Source organism: Hemiscyllium ocellatum, unplaced genomic scaffold (genome assembly GCF_020745735.1).
Source record: "Hemiscyllium ocellatum isolate sHemOce1 unplaced genomic scaffold, sHemOce1.pat.X.cur. scaffold_857_pat_ctg1, whole genome shotgun sequence".
Classification (NCBI taxonomy): Eukaryota; Metazoa; Chordata; class Chondrichthyes; order Orectolobiformes; family Hemiscylliidae; genus Hemiscyllium; species Hemiscyllium ocellatum.
Genome location: NW_026869273.1, coordinates 168,420 through 181,542, shown reverse-complemented (window position 1 = coordinate 181,542; position 13,123 = coordinate 168,420). Strand labels below are relative to the sequence as shown.

The following is a 13,123-nucleotide window of genomic DNA, read 5'->3' as shown; positions in this document are numbered from 1 at the left end:
GATTTGTCATCATTTGCGGTGCAAGTAGCGAAACAGTTGTCAGTTTGTCAACTGGGTCGGATTATAATGTTGTCAGCGATCTGCAGCAATGTGAACGGAGATGTCGAATCGAGCTGCTGGGGGTGATGAGGCGCGCTTGCAGCGTGACATGTTTACACGGGAGATCAGCTCCCTCCCCATTCTCCACAGATAGTCGGATACAAGTAGAGAGGATATTGAGAGTGGACGATAAAGAAAGGGTGCACGGACGTAATTCGCTTTTTCGCAACTTTTCGGATTGATGCGGAATGCCGAGGAGCGAATCCTGTACGTGAGGGAAAACGATGATTGGCATTTATGGCAAGCTACACCAACACAAGGGGAGGCAATGATAGGATCTTTCCGTCAAGGCCAACATTTCTCGCCCATGCCGAGATCAGCCTGGTGGTGAGCTGCTCTCTCGAACCGCTGCAGTCCAAGTGCTTTCGGTAGCCCCGCGATGCTGTTTGGGCGGGGATTCCGATTTTGACCCGGTAACACCGGAGGAACAAAGACATATTTGCAATTCAGGACAGCGAGTGTCTCGGGGGGGGGGGGGGAGGGGGGAGAACTTGCGAATGGTGGTGTTCCCGTGGATCTGCTGCCGTCATCCTTCGAGGCTGCGTTGGCCATGGGTTTGCAAGGTGCTGCCTGAGGAATTCTGGTGAATCTTGTAGATGCCGGGGAATGAATGACCCTGCCGTGGGAATGAATGACCCTGCCGCCGCCGCTGTCCCCGATCACCGGGAGAAAACCTCTCTGCAGTCGACCTGACGTGCGGTGGCTCCGGCCCGTGCCATCTGATTGGTCGTCAGCGCGACCTACGCGGCTACGTAACAGATGGAGAGAAAAGCACGGGGAAAGCACAGCGACTGCTGCAGAGTGATCTTCCGGTCTGGTTGGATATCTTGGAAGGAAGGTAGACGGTAAGGGAATAAAGGAACTTTGAATATCATCAAACTGATGGAAAGGATAGTCGGCAAATATGACCTCCACCGTTGGAGTATTAATGTGCTATCGCTTCTCGGCCTTTTGGCTTGGAAATATGTGTAGTTTCTGTTCTTATCAGTTTAATCGCTGATATCTCCCGAAGGTGGGAGTGTTTGTATTAAATGGATTTTTGGAGCAGGGAGATGGCTTAAGGGCTTGCTCTGTCCTCTCCATGTATCAGCCTGGTATTGCAGTGTTTCCAGGAATGGTGCACCCAACGCTTACCCAAGTTCAAAAGCAGGTGAATGCAATGTGAATCTCTTGCCTTTGCTAGTTTGCCGTGTTGATGGCAGTCAGTGATTGTTGCATCTATTGTCTTTTCAGTTGCAGGAAACTATCGTCTTTTGTTACGGGTTTTCTGTCTTATGAACCTGCTCTGCAGTTACCTGATGAAGGTGCAGCACGCAGAAAGCCAGGACAGGGTAACCCCAACGTGCTACAGGGAACATTCTGGAACCAGGGGCCTGCCAGGAAGGTAACTTGCCAATTTAAATGAATGGATTTGCCCTTGTCTGCCGTTTTGGGCTTCTGCGGTCGTTCTTGAAACGTATCCCACCGATGGTACGGCGGTGGCGGGGGTGGGGTGACTGCTGTAATTTCAAAGAACCCCGTTGGGCTGAAACCTGGTGTTGTGGGATTTTTAACACAGTCAAATCAGGTTGTGGGATCCCATGACTCAGCCAATGTCAAATGGCTATCAGATCAGCCCCCACAGCCCCTTCCCAACCCCCCCGCCTCCCCCCCCACCCCCGAGGCAACAAATTTATCCTAATATTTTCTTGAACAAGAAAGAAATGTCTTTGGTCTGTTTCCTGAATAGAGTGAAACCCCCATCTCTGTTTTGTTTCTTCGCAAACTACTGTACGGAAGCGACCTGCTTTAGTAGCTACGTCTGTACGTAAAGATTATTCACGCAGACGATCGCCCAAGGCTGGAACTGGCTTCAGCTCCCTGGTGCCACCAGGCAGCCGTACTAACCACTGATCCACTGTGCCACCCGTACGATTTGGAACGATTTGTCATCATTTGCGGTGCAAGTAGCGAAACAGTTGTCAGTTTGTCAACTGGGTCGGATTATAATGTTGTCAGCGATCTGCAGCAATGTGAACGGAGATGTCGAATCGAGCTGCTGGGGGTGATGAGGCGCGCTTGCAGCGTGACATGTTTACACGGGGAGATCAGCTCCCTCCCCATTCTCCACAGAGAGTCGGATACAAGTAGAGAGGATATTGAGAGTGGACGATAAAGAAAGGGTGCACGGACGTAATTCGCTTTTCGCAACTTTTCGGATTGATGCGGAATGCCGAGGAGCGAATCCTGTACGTGAGGGAAACGATGATTGGCATTTATGGGCAAGCTACACCAACACAAGGGGAGGCAATGAATAGGATCTTTCCGTCAAGGCCAACATTTCTCGCCCATGCCGAGATCAGCCTGGTGGTGAGCTGCTCTCTCGAACCGCTGCAGTCCAAGTGCTGTCGGTAGCCCCGCGATGCTGTTTGGGCGGGATTCCCGATTTTGACCCGGTAACACCGGAGGAACAAAGACATATTTGCAATTCAGGACAGCGAGTGTCTCGGGGGGGGGGAGGGGGCAGAACTTGCGAATGGTGGTGTTCCCGTGGATCTGCTGCCGTCATCCTTCGAGGCTGCGTTGGCCATGGGTTTGCAAGGTGCTGCCTGAGGAATTCTGGTGAATCTTGTAGATGCCGGGGAATGAATGACCCTGCCGGGGAATGAATGACCCTGCCGCCGCCGCTGTCCCCGATCACCGGAGAAACCTCTCTGCAGTCGACCTGACGTGCGGTGGCTCCGGCCCGTGCCATCTGATTGGTCGTCAGCGCGACCTACGCGGCTACGTAACAGATGGAGAGAAAAGCACGGGGAAAGCACAGCGACTGCTGCAGAGTGATCTTCCGGTCTGGTTGGATATCTTGAAGGAAGGTAGACGGTAAGGGAATAAAGGAACTTTGAATATCATCAAACTGATGGAAAGGATAGTCGGCAAATATGACCTCCACCGTTGGAGTATTAATGTGCTATCGCTTCTCGGCCTTTTGGCTTGGAATATGTGTAGTTCCTGAGGTCCAGAGGAAGAGATTCTGCTCGAGAGCTGCAGGTTCGACGCTGCAGAAGTGCGCTGGCGGGAGAAAAACCAAGGGGTTCGTGTTGCGAGTCGTTGGAGCTGCTGGAGACCATCGCTGGATCGTGATTGGCCGCTGGAGGATCGTTTGGTTGTGCTGACCTGCTCTTGGTGGATCTTTATGCTGGCTTCGGCCTAACGCCAATTCAGGTATCAGCCAACCTCAGAGCTATGGCCTCAGCAGCCGCTCGCAGCCCTGGCCAGGGCATTCGCAACACAGTCAGGGTGACTGTGAAGAAGGTGGAGGAGCACACACCGGTCGATCGGACGGTGTTTGTGAAGAAGGTTTTGCTGGAGTGCTGTGGGTTTGCAGCAGCGGACGTGTACTGCCTGCAGGATTTCCCTGGGGCAGGCTACTTCGACGTGACCTTCAGGAGCGTGAAGCATTGTGAGCAGCTCCTGAAGGTCTTCAAGGAGAAGGAAGGGGAACCTCTGTTCTCCATCTTGTCGGCGGTCCCGTTGTGTGTGCTTCCTGCGCAGAGGAGTCGGGTTGTGACAATCCAAATGTACAACCCTTACGTCCCAGCGGCAGATGTTCTCACCTTCTTGAAGAGGTATGTCCAGGTGGAAGGCGAAAGCACCGATGTGGTCGATCCTTTCGGGATCTGGACCAGTAAGCGGCAGGTCAAGGTAACCCTGAGGGTCGATGGCAGCGGAACATCCTCCACCCACCCTCCAGCTTCGCCATCGGAGGAAGCAGAGGTTTACCTGACGTACGCAGGGCAGCCGAAGGTGTGCCGAACCTGCGGGAGGTCAGGCCACATGGCGGCCGACTGTAAGGTGACTGTATGCCGAAATTGCAAACAGGAAGGCCACCTGACCAAGGATTGCAAGGAGGCCAAGAACTGTAACCTGTGCGGAGAGGCGGGCCACATGTACAAGGCCTGTCCAAGACGAGGAGCCGCCACTTACGCACAGATGGCCAGAGGTGGCAACACGAGCCGGGGACCGCCAAAGCCCAGCAGGGCACCACAAGATAGCACGGAAACGGTGCCTGGAGACACCCAGAAGGAAGAGCAGGCGGTAGCGGAGCAGACGGCAGACAGCGGGGAGGTACAGCAGCCGATCCAAGCTCCTTCAAGGCAGACGGAGGAAATGGAAGAGGAGGAATCAAAGGAGGCAGATGACTGGATCACAGTCAGAAATAGGAAGAGGAAACCTGTCTCGGGCCCCAAAGCCACCCAGAGAAGGGGGAAACGACACCTCCAAGCCGAGGATACAGGCAGCTCTTCTGATGGTGAGGACGGGCGCAAGAAGGGTCGCCACCAGAGGAAGAGACAGAGCGCCATGGGGAGAAAGGAGGGCAGCACCACCCAAGAAGGGAAAGACGATCCCTCTGTGGGGATGGGTAAAGGCCTCCCCCTACCCGGTGAGAACCAAGAGGTGTCCACCGGCCCACAGCTCCAGGTAACTGGGAGCAGCGGTCCTGTGACAGCCCCCACTGTCAGATGGAGAACTGGACGGTGCGGACCCTGGGCTTGACACAAAGACACCGGAGCGGGGAAATGGCTCCAGCGTGGAGCCGGACAGCTACCTCAGCCCTGGATGGTCCAGCAGTTTGCCGTCACCACGGGGATGCACGCAGCTACCCCAGAGGAGCAAGACCAGCAGCAAATGGACACTATTAACCTTGTAAATTGTTAAAATGGGGTTTAAAGTTGCCAGCATCAATGTGCGTAGCATCAAATCGGCTACGCGATGTGTTTCAACGATGGCCTTCCTGGCCAGCGTTAAAGCCGACCTCCTGTTTCTGCAGGAGTGTGGGATACCGCACCTCAGCAGCTACAGGAGATGGTCGAGCTTGTGGGCCCATGGGCAGTCAGTTTGGTCGGGGGCAACGATAGCCGCGCCTCCGGCCTGGGTATCCTGTTGCGAGGAAGCAACTTCACCATCTCCGAGGTTAAGGAGGTGGTGGGCGGGCGCCTCCTCGTCGCCGACGTTATGTACAGGAATGCTCCCCTGAGACTGATCAATGTGTACGCCCCAGTGGGTAAGAGTGAACGGTTGGCCGTCCTGCAGCAGCTTCCACTGTTGCTGGCTACGTCCAGGCCGGTCATTCTGGCCGGAGACTTCAACTGTATCATTGATGCAGATGGACGATCCGGCGGGGGGACAGTAAACTGGACGCCACGTCCAGAGCCCTGATGGACGCGGTAAAAGATGCCAAGCTGCACGACGTCTTCAGCACCCCTGCAGACGGAGCGCAGCGTAGATACACCTGGTCACGGGCAGACGGGTCTATCCGCTCAAGGATAGATTACCTGTTTGTGTCCCGAACGCTCTCGGTCAGATCCACCGACGTCAAGCCGGTGTTCTTCTCTGACCACTGCCTCCTGCTGGCCGACTGTCACCTACAGGACGAGCAGCGGGCGGGTAAGGGAACGTGGAAGCTGAACACTAAGCTGTTGACCCCGGAAACATTGAGGAGCTCAAGAGGGACTACGCAGGTTGGAGAACCGTGAAGCCCCTCTTTGAGTCTCCAGCAGACTGGTGGGAAACAGTTAAAGGGAACATCAAGAGGTTCTTCATCCTCAAAGGTGTTCAGGAGGCGAGAGAGAGGCGGGGAAAACTGTCCCAGCTCCAGGAAAGTATGCAGAACCTGCTCCTGCTGCAGACGATGGGGGTCGATGTCACGGAGGACCTCAAGGAGGTGAAGGGCCAGCAAGCCTCGCTCTTTGCCTCAGAGGCCTCCAAGATAATCTTCCGGTCCAGGGTCCGCTCGGTGGAGCAGGACGAGACGTGCTCACGTTTCTTCTTCCAGAAGGTGCACAAAGAGAGCTCTGTGCTCAGCAGCCTGAAGGAAGAAGACGGCTCGACAACGTCATCTCAGGCTGACGTCATGAGGATCAGTAAATCCTTCTATGCCAGTCTGTATGACGCGAAGCCGACCGACAGCGCGGCCTCCCAGTCGTTCCTGTCGTCTATCACGGAGGTCTTAGACGACAGAACACGCGAGAGGCTGGACCAGCCGCTATCTCTGGACGAGCTGACCAAGGCCCTCGAGTCCTTCGAAAAGAATAAAACTCCCGGAAGCGATGGCTTACCGGTCGAGCTCTATTCCGCTCTGTGGGACTTGATTGGCCAGGACCTGCTGGAGGTGTATGTCAGTATGCTTCGGGCAGGTACCATGAGCGAATCCATGAGGAAAGGCATCATCACCCTCATCTATAAGCGGAAGGGGGAGAGCGAGGAACTCAAAAATTGGAGACCGATCACACTGTTGAATGCAGATTACAAAATCCTGTCAAAGGTAATTGCCAACCGGGTCAGGTCTGCTCTGGGGTCGGTGATTCACCCTGACCAAACCTGTGCTGTGCCAGGCAGGAAGATCGCTGAGAGTCTCGCACTCCTCAGGGATACGATCGCCTACGTGCAGGACAGAGGGTTGGACGCCTGCCTGATCAGCCTGGACCAGGAGAAAGCCTTTGACAGGATATCACACATGTATATGAGAGATGTTCTCTCCAAAATGGGCTTTGGGGAGGGAATCTGCAATTGGATCAGACTGCTCTACACCAACATTGTCAGTGCAGTCTCAATCAATGGGTGGGAATCAGATAGCTTCCCAGTCAGATCTGGAGTAAGGCAGGGCTGCCCTCTCTCTCCTGCCTTGTTTGTGTGCTGCATAGAGCCATTTGCCGAGTCCATCAGGAAGGATGCGAGCCTGAGAGGGGTGACTATTCCGGGCAGCGGGGCCTGCAGGTTAAGGCCTCCCTGTACATGGATGACGTCGCCGTTTTCTGCTCGGATCCGCTGTCCGTGCGCAGACTCATGTGCATTTGTGACCAGTTCGAACGGGCCTCGGGGGCCAAGGTAAACCGAGGCAAGAGCGAGGCCATGCTCTTCGGGAACTGGGCCGACCAATCCTCGATCCCCTTCACCGTCAGGACCGACCACCTGAAGGTGCTGGGTATTTGGTTCGGGGGGCTGGGGCGTGCGCCAAGTCTTGGGAGGAGCGTATCAGTAAAGTGAGGCAGAAACTGGGCAGATGGAGGCTACGGTCGCTCTCCATCACGGGAAAAAACCTGGTCATCAGGTGTGAGGCACTGTCATTGCTGTTGTACGTGGCACAGGTCTGGCCTATTCCCAGAACCTGCGCCGCTGCAGTCGTCCGGGCCATCTTCCAGTTCATATGGAGTTCAAAGATGGACCGGGTCCGAAGGGACTCACTGTACAAAGATCTGGGCAACGGGGGAAAAAATACACCCAATGCCACCCTCACCCTGATGGCCACCTTTGTGTGTGGCTGCATCAAGCTGTGCGTGGATCCCCGGTACGCAAACACCAAGTGTCACTACGTACTGAGGTTCTACCTGTCCCCGGTGTTGCGAAGGATGGGCCTGGCCTCGCTGCCGCGGAACGCTCCGAGTAGTTGGACCGTTCCGTACCACCTGTCCTTCGTGGAGAAATTTCTGAAGAAAAACACCTTTGACCACAAGTCCATCAGGAAGTGGTCAGCACGTAGCGTCCTCGAGACCCTTCGGGAAAAGGAGAGGGCGGATCCTGTTGAGTGGTTCCCTGAGCAGACTGTCAAAGCAATTTGGCAGAATGCCTCATCGCCAGAACTTTCCAACAAGCACCAAGACATGGCTTGGCTGGTGGTGAGAAGGGCTCTACCTGTGAGATCGTTTATGCACGCCCGGACTCTCAGCCGCACCGCACGCTGCCCTCGAAGCGGCTGCGGGGGGGACGAGACTGTCACACACCTCCTTCTGGAATGTGCCTATGCAGAGGAAGTCTGGAGAGGAATGCAGTGGTATTTGTCGAGGTTCGTCCCGAGCAGCGCCGTGACGCGGGACTCCGTGCTCTACGGCCTGTTCCCCGGGACGCACACCGAGACGAACATCAACTGCGCCTGGAGGATCATCAACTCGGTGAAGGTCGCTCTCTGGGCGGTCCGAAACCTGTTGATCTTCCAGCTGAAGGAGTTGACCCCGACTGAGTGTTGCAGACTGGCACATTCCAAGGTCCAGGACTACGTGTTGAGGGACGCGCTGAAGCTTGGGGCAGCTGCCGCCAAGGCGCGGTGGGGAAAGACCACCGTTTAACATCTGCCTGTCGATAGAAAAGCAGGGGGCCCATGCAGTCATTTGGGCTCTGCTGTCGCCTCAGCTCAATATATGAGTGAGAGATGCACTGATCTGTATGGAATAATGACAATTCGGAGCTGTGTATGTAAATGTGGAAATATGAATGGCATTACCTAATGTACAGTGTATCAAATTATTCTATGCATATTTTATGAATAAAGTATATTTTTGAAATAAAAAAAAAGTTTCTGTTCTTATCAGTTTAATCGCTGATATCTCCCGAAGGTGGGAGTGTTTGTATTAAATGGATTTTTGGAGCAGGGAGATGGCTTAAGGGCTTGCTCTGTCCTCTCCATGTATCAGCCTGGTATTGCAGTGTTTCCAGGAATGGTGCACCCAACGCTTACCCAAGTTCAAAAGCAGGTGAATGCAATGTGAATCTCTTGCCTTTGCTAGTTTGCCGTGTTGATGGCAGTCAGTGATTGTTGCATCTATTGTCTTTTCAGTTGCAGGAAACTATCGTCTTTTGTTACGGGTTTTCTGTCTTATGAACCTGCTCTGCAGTTACCTGATGAAGGTGCAGCACGCAGAAAGCCAGGACAGGGGTAACCCCAACGTGCTACAGGGAACATTCTGGAACCAGGGGCCTGCCAGGAAGGTAACTTGCCAATTTAAATGAATGGATTTGCCCTTGTCTGCCGTTTTGGGCTTCTGCGGTCGTTCTTGGAACGTATCCCACCGATGGTACGGCGGTGGCGGGGGGTGGGGTGACTGCTGTAATTTCAAAGAACCCCGTTGGGCTGAAACCTGGTGTTGTGGGATTTTTAACACAGTCAAATCAGGTTGTGGGATCCCATGACTCAGCCAATGTCAAATGGCTATCAGATCAGCCCCCACAGCCCCTTCCCAACCCCCCCGCCTCCCCCCCCACCCCCGAGGCAACAAATTTATCCTAATATTTTCTTGAACAAGAAAGAAATGTCTTTGGTCTGTTTCCTGAATAGAGTGAAACCCCCATCTCTGTTTGTTTCTTCGCAAACTACTGTACGGAAGCGACCTGCTTTAGTAGCTACGTCTGTACGTAAAGATTATTCACGCAGACGATCGCCCAAGGCTGGAACTGGCTTCAGCTCCCTGGTGCCACCAGGCAGCCGTACTAACCACTGATCCACTGTGCCACCCGTACGATTTGGAACGATTTGTCATCATTTGCGGTGCAAGTAGCGAAACAGTTGTCAGTTTGTCAACTGGGTCGGATTATAATGTTGTCAGCGATCTGCAGCAATGTGAACGGAGATGTCGAATCGAGCTGCTGGTGGTGATGAGGCGCGCTTGCAGCGTGACATGTTTACACGGGGAGATCAGCTCCCTCCCCATTCTCCAGAGAGTCGGATACAAGTAGAGAGGATATTGAGAGTGGACGATAAAGAAAGGGTGCACGGACGTAATTCGCTTTTCGCAACTTTTCGGATTGATGCGGAATGCCGAGGAGCAAATCCTGTACGTGAGGGAAACGATGATTGGCATTTATGGGCAAGCTACACCAACACAAGGGGAGGCAATGAATAGGATCTTTCCGTCAAGGCCAACATTTCTCACCCATGCCGAGATCAGCCTGGTGGTGAGCTGCTCTCTCGAACCGCTGCAGTCCAAGTGCTGTCGGTAGCCCCGCGATGCTGTTTGGGCGGGGATTCCCGATTTTGACCCGGTAACACCGGAGGAACAAAGACATATTTGCAATTCAGGACAGCGAGTGTCTCGGAGGGGGGGAGAACTTGCGAATGGTGGTGTTCCCGTGGATCTGCTGCCGTCATCCTTCGAGGCTGCGTTGGCCATGGGTTTGCAAGGTGCTGCCTGAGGAATTCTGGTGAATCTTGTAGATGCCGGGGGAATGAATGACCCTGCCGGGGGAATGAATGACCCTGCCGCCGCCGCTGTCCCCGATCACCGGGAGAAACCTCTCTGCAGTCGACCTGACGTGCGGTGGCTCCGGCCCGTGCCATCTGATTGGTCGTCAGCGCGACCTACGCGGCTACGTAACAGATGGAGAGAAAAGCACGGGGAAAGCACAGCGACTGCTGCAGAGTGATCTTCCGGTCTGGTTGGATATCTTGGAAGGAAGGTAGACGGTAAGGGAAAAAGGAACTTTGAATATCATCAAACTGATGGAAAGGATAGTCGGCAAATATGACCTCCACCGTTGGAGTATTGATGTGCTATCGCTTCTCGGCCTTTTGGCTTGGAATATGTGTAGTTTCTGTTCTTATCAGTTTAATCGCTGATATCTCCCGAAGGTGGGAGTGTTTGTATTAAATGGATTTTTGGAGCAGGGAGATGGCTTAAGGGCTTGCTCTGTCCTCTCCATGTATCAGCCTGGTATTGCAGTGTTTCCAGGAATGGTGCACCCAACGCTTACCCAAGTTCAAAAGCAGGTGAATGCAATGTGAATCTCTTGCCTTTGCTAGTTTGCCGTGTTGATGGCAGTCAGTGATTGTTGCATCTATTGTCTTTTCAGTTGCAGGAAACTATCGTCTTTTGTTACGGGTTTTCTGTCTTATGAACCTGCTCTGCAGTTACCTGATGAAGGTGCAGCACGCAGAAAGCCAGGACAGGGGTAACCCCAACGTGCTACAGGGAACATTCTGGAACCAGGGGCCTGCCAGGAAGGTAACTTGCCAATTTAAATGAATGGATTTGCCCTTGTCTGCCGTTTTGGGCTTCTGCGGTCGTTCTTGGAACGTATCCCACCGATGGTACGGCGGTGGCGGGGGGTGGGGTGACTGCTGTAATTTCAAAGAACCCCGTTGGGCTGAAACCTGGTGTTGTGGGATTTTTAACACAGTCAAATCAGGTTGTGGGATCCCATGACTCAGCCAATGTCAAATGGCTATCAGATCAGCCCCCACAGCCCCTTCCCAACCCCCCCGCCTCCCCCCCCACCCCCGAGGCAACAAATTTATCCTAATATTTTCTTGAACAAGAAAGAAATGTCTTTGGTCTGTTTCCTGAATAGAGTGAAACCCCCATCTCTGTTTGTTTCTTCGCAAACTACTGTACGGAAGCGACCTGCTTTAGTAGCTACGTCTGTACGTAAAGATTATTCACGCAGACGATCGCCCAAGGCTGGAACTGGCTTCAGCTCCCTGGTGCCACCAGGCAGCCGTACTAACCACTGATCCACTGTGCCACCCGTACGATTTGGAACGATTTGTCATCATTTGCGGTGCAAGTAGCGAAACAGTTGTCAGTTTGTCAACTGGGTCGGATTATAATGTTGTCAGCGATCTGCAGCAATGTGAACGGAGATGTCGAATCGAGCTGCTGGTGGTGATGAGGCGCGCTTGCAGCGTGACATGTTTACACGGGGAGATCAGCTCCCTCCCCATTCTCCAGAGAGTCGGATACAAGTAGAGAGGATATTGAGAGTGGACGATAAAGAAAGGGTGCACGGACGTAATTCGCTTTTCGCAACTTTTCGGATTGATGCGGAATGCCGAGGAGCAAATCCTGTACGTGAGGGAAACGATGATTGGCATTTATGGGCAAGCTACACCAACACAAGGGGAGGCAATGAATAGGATCTTTCCGTCAAGGCCAACATTTCTCACCCATGCCGAGATCAGCCTGGTGGTGAGCTGCTCTCTCGAACCGCTGCAGTCCAAGTGCTGTCGGTAGCCCCGCGATGCTGTTTGGGCGGGGATTCCCGATTTTGACCCGGTAACACCGGAGGAACAAAGACATATTTGCAATTCAGGACAGCGAGTGTCTCGGAGGGGGGGGGAGAACTTGCGAATGGTGGTGTTCCCGTGGATCTGCTGCCGTCATCCTTCGAGGCTGCGTTGGCCATGGGTTTGCAAGGTGCTGCCTGAGGAATTCTGGTGAATCTTGTAGATGCCGGGGGAATGAATGACCCTGCCGGGGGAATGAATGACCCTGCCGCCGCCGCTGTCCCCGATCACCGGGAGAAACCTCTCTGCAGTCGACCTGACGTGCGGTGGCTCCGGCCCGTGCCATCTGATTGGTCGTCAGCGCGACCTGCGCGGCTACGTAACAGATGGAGAGAAAAGCACGGGGAAAGCACAGCGACTGCTGCAGAGTGATCTTCCGGTCTGGTTGGATATCTTGGAAGGAAGGTAGACGGTAAGGGAATAAAGGAACTTTGAATATCATCAAACTGATGGAAAGGATAGTCGGCAAATATGACCTCCACCGTTGGAGTATTAATGTGCTATCGCTTCTCGGCCTTTTGGCTTGGAATATGTGTAGTTTCTGTTCTTATCAGTTTAATCGCTGATATCTCCCGAAGGTGGGAGTGTTTGTATTAAATGGATTTTTGGAGCAGGGAGATGTCCTCTCCATGTATCAGCCTGGTATTGCAGTGTTTCCAGGAATGGTGCACCCAACGCTTACCCAGGTTCAAAAGCAGGTGAATGCAATGTGAATCTCTTGCCTTTGCTAGTTTGCCGTGTTGATGGCAGTCAGTGATTGTTGCATCTATTGTCTTTTCAGTTGCAGGAAACTATCGTCTTTTGTTACGGGTTTTCTGTCTTATGAACCTGCTCTGCAGTTACCTGATGAAGGTGCAGCACGCAGAAAGCCAGGACAGGGGTAACCCCAACGTGCTACAGGGAACATTCTGGAACCAGGGGCCTGCCAGGAAGGTAACTTGCCAATTTAAATGAATGGATTTGCCCTTGTCTGCCGTTTTGGGCTTCTGCGGTCGTTCTTGGAACGTATCCCACCGATGGTACGGCGGTGGCGGGGGGTGGGGTGACTGCTGTAATTTCAAAGAACCCCGTTGGCCTGAAACCTGGTGTTGTGGGATTTTTAACACAGTCAAATCAGGTTGTGGGATCCCATGACTCAGCCAATGTCAAATGGCTATCAGATCAGCCCCCACAGCCCCTTCCCAACCCCCCCGCCTCCCCCCCCACCCCCGAGGC

General features: G+C 53.6%; 2 non-coding genes and 2 pseudogenes across 2 annotated transcripts; all 4 read left to right on the top strand.

Annotated features, from left to right (window-relative positions):
* Positions 1-1,034: 1,034 nt before the first annotated feature.
* On the top strand, positions 1,035-1,227 carry LOC132814517 (U2 spliceosomal RNA). The gene has a single exon (XR_009644437.1). It is a non-coding gene; the product is annotated as a U2 spliceosomal RNA (small nuclear RNA).
* A 7,175-nt stretch (positions 1,228-8,402) lies between these two features.
* On the top strand, positions 8,403-8,581 carry LOC132814528 (U2 spliceosomal RNA; annotated as a pseudogene).
* A 1,817-nt stretch (positions 8,582-10,398) lies between these two features.
* LOC132814515 (U2 spliceosomal RNA) lies at positions 10,399-10,590 on the top strand. The gene has a single exon (XR_009644435.1). It is a non-coding gene; the product is annotated as a U2 spliceosomal RNA (small nuclear RNA).
* A 1,820-nt stretch (positions 10,591-12,410) lies between these two features.
* Positions 12,411-12,584, top strand: LOC132814525 (U2 spliceosomal RNA; annotated as a pseudogene).
* Positions 12,585-13,123: the final 539 nt, after the last annotated feature.